General features: G+C 49.5%; 1 protein-coding gene across 3 annotated transcripts in view; it reads right to left on the bottom strand.

Annotated features, from left to right (window-relative positions):
- MEF2D (myocyte enhancer factor 2D) overlaps window positions 1-11,139 on the bottom strand; it is a 43,816-nt gene that overhangs the window by 21,700 nt on the left and 10,977 nt on the right. The window contains exon 1 of one of the 3 annotated variants that reach the window (XM_027870850.1): window positions 7,082-7,173. The exons of the other annotated variants lie outside the window; for them this stretch is intronic. The gene's annotated coding sequence lies outside the window, so the exon portion shown is untranslated. Of the gene's footprint in view, window positions 1-7,081; window positions 7,174-11,139 lie in introns of those variants that run through there. 3 annotated transcript variants of the gene reach the window in all.

Raw genomic sequence — 11,139 nt, 5'->3', positions numbered from 1 at the left:
CACACACACACACACACACACACACACACACACACACACACACACACTAGTTCTTCGAAAACCTCTGTCTGAACACCAATAGTCATGATTGAACACACTTGCCCATAACTGAGAGGAGGTGATAAGCACACATGCTAGGGACTAACTGGTGGGTAAACAGAGTAACCTCCCTCGCCTCCAGGCTTCAAACAGTTAATGTGTCTTTTTGCTCGGCATCTCACTCTACTTCTGACTCAGCTACTCTAGCCCTCAAACAGATGCAAAGAGCTAAGATCTGACTCCTGGCCACTAGGGGTAGAGAGGGATTAAATGGAGCAGGAGGCCATGGAGTGAGTCTGGCTAAGGCCAGTCTATCTATGCCTGCACCCCCCAAGCTACACCACTAGGGACTTCTTGGGCAGCAGCACAGCCCCACACTGGCTACCTTGGAAGTCCCTCCTGTGGTCCAATTGCTATCCTTTCTGCTAGAGTGTCAGCTCTTCTAGGGCCCCACCTTTACACACTCCAAAGAATTTCAGCTCAGAGAAGGGACGAGTCAACAGACTTAACAGTCCTTACTATGTGTCAGGCACTGTGCTAAGCACAGGGGATACCAAGAAAGGCAAAAGACAGTCTCTGCTCTCAAGAAGCAGCGTGTCAAGGCTGAGTGAGTCAGGAGACGCTGGCTGGGGTGGCTGAGCTGTGGGGTGGTGGTTGGGGCTGTTATTAGGGCTGGTGTCTTGGCTCTCTGCTGCTGACACCATCTCCTCCTCCACCACCCCCGGCTGAAATAACCACGGCCCCTCCTCCCTCATTCCAGTGTTTCTGCTCCCAGGGAAACCACTCCTGCAGGCTGGGGGTCCTTCCACTCCAGCCCAGGGAACTCATTCCCTTGAGAATCCCTCCTCTGAAGCAGTAGCAGCACATTCCTTGTCAAGTCTACTTTTCTTGGGTCTCAGCTTCCAGCCCCTCTCCCTTCACTCTACCCTAACCACAACTACGGCAATCAGAGCAATCTCCCAGCCACACCCCAGCCACTACAACTGTTTATCCTCTTCTCCCACCCTCTCCTCCATCACGATGGTGTAAAAGAGCAAAAAGGAGAGGAGTGCTGAAATCTGAGTCACACAACCCGTGAGAGAATCTTACATCTGTAACATATTACCTGGGTGACCTTGGACAAGTCATTTCCTCTCCTGGGACCTAAATTTTGTCATCTATAAAATGAAGTGGTTCATCTACATGATTTCTAAGGGCGCTCCTGACTCTAAACTTTATGACTCCCCAAGATTATCCCTGATAGCATCTGCTCAAGTCAGAGTCCCCCAGGCTTTCAAAAGGGTAGATAGGGATGCATGCTTGAGACCTAACCATCTGAACCCAGTCCAAGCTGGTGGTGATCCCCTCTCCAGCAGAACTGGCCACCATGCCATGTACGTGAGGATTTGTTGCAGGAACTCGGAGTGTTTAGCCTGGAGAAGAGAAGAGTTAGGGGAACATGACAGCTGTCATCAAGTATTTGAAGGGGTGCCTTTTAAAAGAAGGATGAAATCTGTTCTACTTGGCCCCAAGAGGGGCAGGACTAAAAGAAATGGGTAAAAGTTCTTCGGAGGCAGATTTTGGTTCACCAGAAGGAAAAATCTCCCAACAAAGCTATTCAAACGTGGAGCGGACTGCCTCTACAAGTAGCGAGTTCCACATCACTAGCAGTGTCCAAGCAAAAACTAGATGAACATGTATTAAGTAGATGTCAAGGGGATTCCTGGAAGGGTACGTGTTGAACTCAAAGGCCTCTGAACTCCCTTCCAAATTTGTATCTGTGAGTTAATTATGGGTCTGGACATTATGATACTGAGGATAATGATGATTATCATTATAAATAATTAACATCTGTGTAGCATTTTAAAATTGGCAAAGTGCTTTCCTCCCAGTAACACCAGGAGATGGCCAGTACAGGTCATAGAACCACAGATTTAGAACTGAAAGGGCCCCATTTTACAAATGGGGAAACTGAGGTTCTATGAGATGTGACTTGCCCAAGGTCTCACAGATAGCAAATGTCTGAGGGGAGATTCAAATCCAGGTTTCTTGGCTCCACAGCCCAGCCAATTCCAAAGCCTCTAAGCCTAGACTTAGGGAAGTAGAAATGCGTATTTTTGAATGTCATAATCAATTTGGCATATAGGGCCTAGAGGGCTAGGAACTTGGTATAAAGGAGTTTATCAGGTGGAGGAGGGGATAGATCCAAGAGTAACTGCTTTAAGTGAGACTCCCTCACTGAGGCACCCAGAACCATAAAACGAGATGAGTAAATGAAGTAATTATCATACACACACATCAGCCCACTCTAGTGTTAACGACTTAAATTTCTAAAGTGCTTTAAGGTTTACAAAAGCTCCTTCCCCACAATAACTCTTTAAGGTAGGTACTACAAATACTACTGCTCTCATTTTGCATATGGGGAAACTGAGGCTTGGTGAGATGAAGCAACTTACTCACAGATTCTAATCCAGTATTAAGAATCCAAAGTTGGTACCCTTTCTGCTATCCCACTGTTTTCTTTCCACTATCATACTACCTTAGAAATCGTTCCCAGTAGTCTAACCTCCATCCACAATGGCCCCAGTCGAGAGAGAGCCCAAGTCTCTTTCACCAATTCTCATCTCAACCTTCTGTACTCCCTGAAGTGAGTCTCTCCTAAAGTCTAACCTTCATTCCTCCCGCTGCAGAATGGGTGCCCCCCCCCCCCCACTACCCTAGGGAATTTCCCTTTGGTGGGCCAATGAATCCCCTCCTAGCCTTCTCTTTTCTGGCCTCGGGGCCCTGCTCTCCTCCCTGCTCCCAGGGCGGATAGGGATCTAAAGCCATCTAAGGAACAGCCCCTGGCACATGGAGATAGAAAGGATGGGGTTGCCATGGTAACAGTTGCCTGGCAAACAGCTCCCTGGCTGGTCTCCTACAACACCACCCCCCCAACCCCCACCCCCGCCTCCTGTCAGGGGGAGCTGGGATGGGTGAGGGATCAGTATTAGAAAAGGAAAAGGGGGTATGGGGGTGGTGTGGGGGCCAGATACGGAAACAGAGACCTGAGCATACCTAAAAATAAAGGGTTAAAGTGACTAGTTCCCACTCCCAACCCTTAGATCTCAAAGTACTTTATAGACCCAGCTCTTCTTCCCTCAAAACTCCTGCCTCTACATACTGGGCAGTCCTTTCTGTTGTCTAGCCTCTTTGGCCTTCTTCCAGGGCCTATTCAAACTAGTGCATTCTGCTTTCAACCCTCCCCTCTACTCTGATCAGGCACCAGTTACATAGTTGCCTGCTCTCCTGCTGGGAAGTTCACCCTCAATCTCACTTGTTTCAGCATCTCCAACATCAGCCATAGGATCAGGGCATTTTGTTGATGCCTGGGGAAGTTGGAGGAAGGGCCGACTGGACCTTGAAAATAGAGACAGGAAGGGTCTCAAACATAGGTCTTCTGAAGTAAGGCCAGTCTTTCCAAAGCCCCCTCCCACACAATTAGAGAGACTTTAGTGAACACCTGTGCTTGCTTAATTAGCCCTCTGTTTAATTACCTAATCAACTGCCAGAAGCCACAGGCTGACACACATGAGCTCCAGATGTGAACCCCTCTCTCCTCTCTTCCCCACCTTCCCATTCTCCTCCTCCAGGAAGCCTTCCCATCTAGACAACACCCCCCTCCCACCTTCCATCTCTAGCCCAGGCTCTCTGCTCCTTGACACATGGTATCTAGAGCTCTCCCTGACTGGGTCACCCACCCTCTGGTTGGAAGGAGGATCAGTCCCTGCATGGTGATGGAAGGACAGATTGGAGGACCATGCCAAGTTTCACCTCCCCCTTCCTGCCAGGATCTCTCTTCCTTCCTCTCACCCTTCTCTGTTCTGTGACCCTGGTTCCTCAGCCACAGCTGTGACTCTCGATGCCACCTAAGAGTCACGGCTCAGAGTGAACTGCTGATTCATTCACTCCTGGGGAGGGAGGGCATCAGTGGGGTTTTTTTTTTGGGGGGGGAGTGCCAAGAAAAAGAAGGCTTGGAAGAAATTTTACATGGAACTGGGCAAAAGCACATGGCACAACCTGTTTATAGGGCAGAAAGGCTGATGTTAATTAGCAGAAGGTTTGAGGGTAGATTACAAGACTGCTCTGGGACACTGGTCAACAGAGAAGTCATAAATAGAAGAGGGGAAGCTTGGTATAATCCCCAGAGATGACCCTCAGAGCAAGCCCAGAGGGCCTCCAGCAGCAAGATGATCATATAGAACCTGGGGAGGGAAGGAGAGAAGAGACTCAAAAGATGGGTTAAAGCTGGAAGGGCTCTCAAAAAGTGAACCTGGGAAGAATGTCAGTGTGAAAAGGGACCTTAGAAATCATCTTGTCAACCTCCCAACCCATTTTACAGCCAGGTAAAGTAAAGGCCAGAGGGCTAAGGTGACTTGCTCAAGATTACACAGCCAGTCACTGACCCAGAAGACCCAGAGAGACACAGACACAGGTAGATGTTGAGACAGTGAGAAGGAGGTAACCTTGGTTCTGCCTCAACTCAAGCACAACCAGTGTTGGAGCTTGGGTTGGTTTTTTTTTTATTTTTTTATTTTAGGGATGGGAAGATGTGCAAATTTTGTTCAAATGGTCTTAGAAGGAGGGGTTCCAGGCAGATGGTGTGATAAGGAGAAACAGCTTCCCCCCACCCCACACTCCAGTTTAACACCTCCTGGTACCTAAGCAATATTCAAACCTCCACTTTCAGAATGATCACTGATGATATCTTGGTTCCTGGGGGGGAGGGGGGGAGGAGAAGCAGGAGGTAGACAGGGACACAGCTCTGCTGGCCAAAGCTTCCCCCATAATTGGATGAGCTCCTCAAGGCTGAGGCAGGATAGTCAGACCACAGGCTGGATTTCTTCTCCCCCACCCCCACCCCCCACCTCTCCAGAAAGATTAGGGAAACTAGGGAGTTCTTCCTCCTGGCTAACTACCATCTCTTCCTGCAACTGCAGATGGCAGAAATTAATTGGCTATCTCTGCACCCCAGAGTATATCCACATCCCCTGACTTGTGCATAGTAGGTGTTAATGAATGTTTGTTGAATTAAGTGATGAGATCTCAAAGCACCTCGTGTTGTATAGAGAGGTGGTTTTTCTCCAAGCCTCAGGAGCTCCCAGGGCCAAGTGACAGCAACCCATCCTGGGCTCAGGAGGGGAGGAGCATCCTCCCTCCCAACTCGAGGGCAGAAGGGAGGAGGAGGAGAAGTGGAACTGAGTCACACGCTGACTGACTCAAAGTCGCCCAGCAATGGGACTCAGACACAATCCTCTGGGATGAAGAGTAAGGGTGACTGCTCTCTTTAAGCCTGAGTTCCATCACAAGAGGAGGCAGAGTTTATTACCCCATCTCCTGCCTACCTATTCCCCTTGGCTGGGCTGCAGGGCATGAAGTAAGGAGGGAGGGGAGAGAGAATCACAGTCAGATCCCCTGTCACCCCCACTGTCAGGCTGGGCCTCGTTAGCAGCTAACAAGGAAGGGGGCGCATGGTTTAGGGAAAGCCCTCATTTTTAAAGGAGCTGAGAAATAGAGTGAGCCATGGAGACAGAGAAAGAAGGCAAGATACAAGGACAGAAAGAAGCAAACACAGAGACACAGAGGAGGAAACACAAAGACAGAGACCAACTCACATGCATAGACAGACTGCCAAGATGCAATTGGTATAGCATCGTAGTGCAGTGGAAAGAGCCCTGGATTTGGAGCCAGAGGACCTGGGTTTAAATCCCAGTTTTCCAATTTACTATCCGTGTGACCTTGGGCAAGTCACTTAACTTCTCAATGTCTTCATTTGTAAGACGGATGGAGTTGGACTGATCACCTTTAAGGCCCTTCCAGCTCCTGAATGTACGATCTTGTGCCAGCATTCATTCCCATCCCCCAACAACTTCTTCTAGACACCACAAGCCCATCTCTCCCTAACAGAGGAGGGTGTCTCGCCAGCTTCTCTTCTGGGGCCCAAGAGCCCTCTCTTCCCAGCCTCATTCTCAGTCCTGAGTCCAGCAATTAAGTGGAGGACAGAAAAACTAAACAAGTCTGATGGATCCAAAGAAATGAACAGATATTTGTTGACTGACTAAAAGAAGTCTGGCATTGGGCAATGAGCATGTTAATTAGCTCTAGAACTCCCTTCTCTACAGGACTCCTCTTCTCTCTCACACCCAGCACTACAAGTGTCCTGGTCGCTCGGTTTCCCCAAATCCCATCCCTCCCCTCTAAACCTCATCTCTATCTCCTAGGACCCCAAAGGGGTTCTCCCTCTTCCAGCAGATACTTGGAAGGCACAAGGAATTCAATGACTCTGAGTCCAGCACCCACACCTGTCACAACCACTACAGAGCCATGGAGGGAGAGGAGGAGAGCTACTGGGCAGGGGGAAGGGCAACAGACGCTTACCATCAGGGAACCGTTTCCCCAAGTCTTCCCCCGCCCCCCAAGGCCTTACCATGGTGGTGGGGAAGGGCAGAACAGAGGTGAAGGCCAAGAGGAAAAACTTCTAATCTAATACGAGTACATCCCAACCTCCCAGAAATCATGGCTTGTGTCCTTGGGGGAAAAGAAGGGGAGGGAGTAGAAGTGTTGTAGACGTTTGGGAAATGATTCAGACCCAGACTAGTCTCTCAGTTAGAAGGTGAGGACAGTCGTTGAACTTGCAGCCGGGCCAAGGGAGGAGGGGAGGGAAGAGCGGGGAGGGTAGGAGGGGGGTGATGCTTCTAGCTGGAACGCTCCGGGTTACACTTCTCACCCAGGCCTTCTCAGAGCAGGGGGCCAGGACACTTTGACCCTCCCAGCCCCACTTTTCTCCTCAAGGACTCTTCTTGTTAGGTCAGATTCTTCCACCCCTAAGTATCAGCTTCCCCCCCCCCCCCCCACTAAAATGGGGATTTAGGAAGGTACTGACCACTTTCCCACTAGCCTCCGAGGGCTCAAAGATCTGGAGATTCCCACCCCCACCCCCAACCAGGGCCCCCAGGCCTTCCTGGCCGCTCTTAGGCAGCCCAGGGCTATTTTTATGCCCCAGGCTAGGCTAATTTTAACTCACCAAGGAGGCCCCAGGAGGGAGGGCAGGGTGAGGGAAGCTAGCTCCAGGGGAGGCCTGGACTGGAGTCGAGGGTCCAAGGCGTCAGGGGGACAAAGCCAGAGGGAGTACGGGGTTCTGGGGAGTCACCACCACTGTGGTTTAAGGGACAGGAACAGATGTGAGAAGGATGGGGCAGGGAGCTGGGGGAGGGGACAGAAAGTAGTTGGACTGACAGACACTCATGGTGGCTTCCCACCCACATATCAGCTAGCCCCACCCCCTCTCCCACTTGGTCTGAAATTTGATTCCTGGGGAAGAGGGAGCGACGGGTCATTGCAACCATCCCCCAGACTCTGAGCCCAAGAGTTCCTGGGTGTTGTACCAAGTAGGAGTGGAACATACACACACACACACACTCTCTCACTCTCTCTCTCTCTCTCTCTCTCTCTCTCTCTCTCTCTCTCTCTCTCTCTCTCTCGTCGGTCCTCCCTGCAACAACCAGAACAGCTTCACTTCTGGAGCTGGACAACTTCATCCTTCCTCTTCTCTAACTTCTCCAAGCCAAAAGGGGACAAATTGCTAGAACCTGAGGCCCCCCCCACATTGGGAGACCATTGTCCATCTGGTGGTCGATAAAGACTCTACACGTTGCTTTATCTAGAAAATGAGTGGACTGGACTAGACGATCTCTAAAATCCTTTCCAGTTAAGATATTCTATAGTTCTGACTGTCTTTCTGAGAAGGTGAGGGGAAGAGGGGAAAGATGAAGTCTCAGAGAAGAGAAATCTGATTGGGGATTTCCAGGCTCTATAGCGGCTGGGGTGGGCTCAGGGAGCAGTTTCCATGAAGCTAAGTCAGTTGGACGATAAAGTGGGGCCAACATTGCAATGGGAAGGATGGAGATTAGATTCCAGAAGGAACTTCCTAAGGGGGAGTGGAAAGATAAGGAGATGCAGGTCTCTCCTTACCAGGAGACTTGTATTATAAAGAGATGAGATGTTTACTGTTGCAGGGCTGGGAGGGAAGAAAGTGGGCATGGCAAATTGCCAATAAAAAGGAGAACCACTCTGCCCCAGAGAAAAAGGGTGGAGGTGTCAGAAGACCCTCTAGGAGGTCACCAACCAATAGTATAAAGGCAGAAGAATACAAAGGTGACCAAGGGCCTCTGGGGAGGTCCAGAGACTGGGAGCAGAATGTGGATCAGGGGATTATATGATCAGAGATTCAGAGCTGGAAAGGACCTTGGAGGTCATATAGTCCAATCCTGTCATTTACAAATAAGGGAACGGAGGCCCAGAGGTAAACCGCAATTGGCACAGGGTCTCAGGTAAAAAAAGCTGGGAGCCCTCTGAAGCAAGGATTGCCAAACCTGCCCTCCTGCCCTTAACTCAGCTTCACATATGATCAGAACTGGAAGGGCCCTTGGGGGCTGCTAGGCGAGCAGTGCATAGAGCACTGGCCCTGAAATCAGGAGGACCTGAGTTCAAATCCGACCTCAGACTAAATACTTGACACACACTAGCTCTGTGACCCTGGGCAAGTCACTTAACCCCAATTGCCTAAAAATAAAAAAAAAATTTAAAAAAACAACTGGAAGGGCCCTTAGATGCGTCCAAACCCCACATTTTATCCAGGAGGAAACTGGCCCTGCATGGTTCTGTGGCTTCCCCAAGTCAAACAGCAAGTAAGTGGTAGGACTAGAAGCCATATCTGTGGCCCCCTGTACCATTTAGCTTAAAGGAAGCCTGATGATGACTCATCTACACCACCCTTTCCATAGTCTTACTGGCTCCTACCACACTAATCTAGGCCTCTGAGCCCCTGGGGTCTCTCAGAGAAATGCATTTGGGTTTTCTCTCTTTGAATGTAATCTCATCTCCAATATTAGAAGCAACTCCATTATATGACCTTGAGTAAATCACTTCCCCTCTCTTTTGCCTCATTTTACTCAAATCTGAAATGAGGGAGTCGGACAAGATGAAACGGTTCCCATCAGATCTAATCAGACACCATACAGTTTAGGACTTGAAAAAAAGCCCTTAGGGATCACCTAACCCAGCAGTTCTCAAACTTTTTGGTCTCAGAATACCACTGTAGTCTTAAAAATTATCAAGGAGCCCCCACAGAGCTTTTGTTGATGTCAGCTATATCTATCAATATGTACTGTATTAGAAATTTAAACATATTAGTGCTAGTATGAAAGTAGTTCGGCGCCCCTGACTCAGACACCTACATGACACTTTGGGTACCCAAAACCCAGTCCCACCACCTCTTTTTACCAATGCAGAAACTGATGCCCAGAGAGGCTCAATGATTTGTTCCCCATCACAGAGGTAGCAAAAAGCAGCGATGGGATTCAAACCCAAGGCCTCTGACTACAAATCCCATTTCTAGACGTAAGCTTTACTGGATTTTTAAAATCAGGTTCCAATCCTATCCCCACCACCATCCTGAGGGCAAATCACTCCTCCCCTGCAGTCCCATTCCCTCCTCCCCACTGAAGCCGCAGTCAGGGTCTCCTCAGCCCTCTAGAGACCAAGCTGGACCCTCTTCTCTCCTTCATTCTCAGTCCCAGTACCCGGGAAGTCCTTTCTTCCATCTCCCTTCCATCCCTCCAACCGTAAAGCTAGCCTATTTCCTCTCATTCTGAGAAAAAAGGTGGGGGCCGTTGGGACAGTTGGCCTCATCACCCTCATCTCCCTGCCTGACTTCCCTCTAGGGTCCCAAGGCAGAAGTGAAAGTCCCAGCTGGGCCTGGAGGAGCCCAAGAGCCGTTGGTGTGGGAAGGGGTCAGGCTTGGCTCAGCCCAGCCCAGGGATAAAGGAGGGGAAGGAGGAGGAGGGGAAGGAGGAGGACTCCCTTCCTTCACGTGTCTGATCAGGTGCCAAGTTCTGCCACTTCCACCTTCGCAGTTTCAAACGCATTCCCTCCACTTCACAATTACGATCACCAGATTACCATATAGCTTCTCATCATCACTCCCCTGGACTACTGTGATGACATCCGACCAGATCGCCCTACCCCTGGTTTCTCTCTTCTTTGGTTCATCCTTCATTCAGCTCCAGAATAACCTTCCTAATGCGCGTGTCTGACCTTGTCACTCCCTTGCTCAAAAATATTCAGTGGCTCCCTATTCCCCCGCTCCATAAACTGCATGGCTTGGTGATCACAGCTCGTACAATCCAGCCAACCTTATCTCATACTACTTCTCATTAGTTATGCCACATCACAGCCAAATCGGACTATTCCAAATATCCCCTAATCATTCTGTCCTCTTTCATCTCTGTGCCTTGGTTCAACCCTGCCCTCCCACTAGAAATGCACCTTCAACAACCCTGCCCCTTCTCCTTTGCTTGAAATCTGTCCTTCCTCCCTTCAAGGCCCACCTCCACCAGGAAGCCTTCATGAGTGACAACAGTAGCCCCAATAACCCGTCTACCCCTGAAGCAAAAGCGATTTCTCTCTCCTCGAATTTCCCATAGCATTTTGCCTGGTCCACTTAGTTTATGCCCCTCCCTCCTTTGTCTTACTAGTTATTTATATATATGTCTTTCCCCCAACAATCATTCTGCAGACTGCTTCTCTCTTCTTTGTATCTCAAGCACCTAACACAGTGCCTTGTACATGGTAGGTGTTTAATAAATGTTTATTGAACTGAAGAGGAGGACAGCACTAGCCCAGTAGGAGAAGAAAAAGGAGGGATTGGGGGAGGGAAGAGGGAAGGATGGACACAAAGAGAGGTGGGGGCTCAGACAAGAGGTGAGAATGACTGGCAAGGTCAGGCCAAGGCAGAGGTGATGATGGGGAGCTACAGGGAAGCAGCAGGAGGGACTGTGTAGTAGCTGGAGTGCCTTCTCTCCTGGAAGATTCCTGTGAGATCCCAGCCTCGGTGGGAGCTAGGTGGCCTAGAAGTAGAGGGCTGGCCACAAAGACTGAATCGTGAGGGCAAGGCAACAGTATTAAAGACAAGTACACTTTGTCTCCCCTGATAAAATGTAAACTCCTTGAGGGCAGGGGCTGTTTCTTTTATTTATTTATTTATTCATTCTTTTTTATTTTTAATCCCCAGCACCTAAAAGT

Source organism: Vombatus ursinus, unplaced genomic scaffold (assembly GCF_900497805.2).
Source record: "Vombatus ursinus unplaced genomic scaffold, bare-nosed wombat genome assembly UNPS02014798.1, whole genome shotgun sequence".
Taxonomy (NCBI): domain Eukaryota; kingdom Metazoa; phylum Chordata; class Mammalia; order Diprotodontia; family Vombatidae; genus Vombatus; species Vombatus ursinus.
Note: the sequence above shows the minus strand (reverse complement) of the source record. Positions and strands in the feature narration are given on the sequence as shown.